Source organism: Carcharhinus amblyrhynchos, chromosome 9, assembly GCF_965287045.1.
Source record: "Carcharhinus amblyrhynchos chromosome 9, sCarAmb.v2.hapA, whole genome shotgun sequence".
In the NCBI taxonomy this organism is placed as follows: domain Eukaryota; kingdom Metazoa; phylum Chordata; class Chondrichthyes; order Carcharhiniformes; family Carcharhinidae; genus Carcharhinus; species Carcharhinus amblyrhynchos.
This window is the reverse complement of record NC_137332.1, coordinates 103,166,410-103,168,573: the sequence shown is the minus strand read 5'-3', so window position 1 is coordinate 103,168,573 and position 2,164 is coordinate 103,166,410. Positions and strand designations below refer to the sequence as shown.

Here is a 2,164-nt window from a genome sequence, read left to right as displayed (position 1 = left end):
TCATAGCTCTGGTTTCTGTATACAAGCTTTTCCACAAACTCCTCACATTCTTGCAAACATCAGCCTGCTCACTCCTCTGCTCGATTCATGTCATTGAACTTTTGATGATGGCGAAAATGGCAGAAAAATTATTGGAAATAGGTAGGCTGTTTCGGGTCATCGTTACCTGGCTTCCTGACAGTGTGATTTTTAGTAGTTTGGAATACTTGCATTTCCACTTGGAAATAATTTTTCTGCGCAAGTTTCTCGTTGATTGCTTGATTTATGTGCTGGCATGTTCTGTATTAGACTGGATACCATGTCACTCACAATGTTAATTTTTTTACGTGGTCCGTGTTTTAATGTTGCAAGTGTCGCTTCTCACATCACCTGAAATTCTTCCCCAAGCTTAGCATCATCCATGCCCCTTTTCTCTTGTCTGCATTTTTGCAGAAGTTCATTAACTTGCTTTTCAATCTGATTCTGATAACTGGCCTTAATATCATCCAACTTCTGCATAGCTCTCCATCTCTGGACTGCCCTATCACTTTTCATGTCTACATATGTAGCACGTTCCTTGACCGCTGAGTCAATGCTGGGAAAAAAAAATCAGACCGTTATTTTTCAACAAGATTCGCATTATTGGTAGTGGCAAAATAGTCTTCCAGTTCTTGGAGCGCTTTTTGTTTCTTTTCTTCCAGAAATGAAACCTGTTCTCTTTTCAGACTTAGTGCTAAATTTTCTGGATCATCTTTGGCATTATAAATTCTGTTCTCTACCTTTTCCACAAAGCAATGTATCTCTTTCCACAGCTCCCATTCCAGGTCAGTATACTTGATAGAAAGTTCTTTGTGAGCTTCAGCTACAGGACTGTTTCTGAAACTGAAAATGAAATTTTTATACTTCGCTGCTTTCCAAAGAGATTTAGTCCATTCAGTAAATTCAAAGATGGTTGAATATTTTGCTTGTTTTGATGGCTTGTTAAACATTTGAAGAGCATTCTTTTCAGCTCAAATACTTTCTGACTGTAGCCGATATTGACTGGGTGGATTCCCATGCAACAAGCCTGGGATGTTCCACTTATTCTTCTTTGCATCATAGTTAAACACATCAGAGAACTTGGTGAAGCGCCAGTCTTGTTTTTCCATTTTAGCCACTGCTCATGTCATCATAACCAGTTATTCCAGAAGGTGTTTGCGGCCTCTCTGGTCATGTGTAGAGACATGGCTCACATTTTGGTGGACAAAGTAACAAACTGGTCTTTTTCCCCATGACTTTCATTCATATAAATGCATGGACCGCTATCTGCAGCACATCTTTCATCTCAGTAGTGTTTTCCTTGGCCATATTTACCAATGTTACATCGCTTAGTCTGATCACCAGAGTAGCGAGCTCGTTGTCATGTTCGTAGCTGACATCGATATTTGAGAGTTCCGGTGCTTTCAATCCCTTGGTGTCAATCACCATGATGTACCTATAGCCTACATCCTTCTGCAGATCTGTAATCTTGATGAGCTGCATGAAGGCCCCATGGGTGTGCCGGCCACTGCTCACACAGCAAACTGCAAACCAAACATGGTGTTCAGAAGTGGGGTACTTTGCATGCCTAAAACTGTCAGTACAAATACATGGGTCTTTCTGCCAATTCTGTGTTTGATTTCCTTCAGTACAGCGGTGACCCACTGTAAAGGTATGTTGGAAACATCTCCACTGATTAGCTCTAGAGGGAACCCATCCAACATCAGATCAGCAGCAGTACTGGGTAGCTGTTGGACAATGCATTCTTCCTTGTTCCGATTTTACTGGTCGATCAGTGCTTCATAGATTAGTCCAATTTCTCACATGAAATGCTCCAATCCTCAAGGAAGCTTGTGCTTATTTCCCTATCCAATTCTTTCACCTGTTTCAAAGATGCTGTTGAGGGCTGTTTCTGGTCTGCAGACATTTCTTGAGATATCTCATATAGGACTTTGTATTCTTTTCATAAAACAGAGACTGTTTCTCTGGAACTGAAATCCAATCCAAATTTCATCCAGTGCAGGGAATGTTTCCTCTCGTCCCCTGACTTGTCGATCAGGGCTGTAATGAATGCTTTCATATCAGCCATTACACTTTCCTTGTGCCGTTCATTGCGAAGCTCACTTCGGTTCTCCTCTAGCTTGCTAAGGTACTTGTTTACAGACAT

At 41.2% G+C, this 2,164-nt stretch overlaps 1 pseudogene; it reads right to left on the bottom strand.

The window, feature by feature from the left end:
• Positions 1-596: 596 nt before the first annotated feature.
• On the bottom strand, positions 597-2,164 carry LOC145348672 (interferon-induced very large GTPase 1-like; annotated as a pseudogene).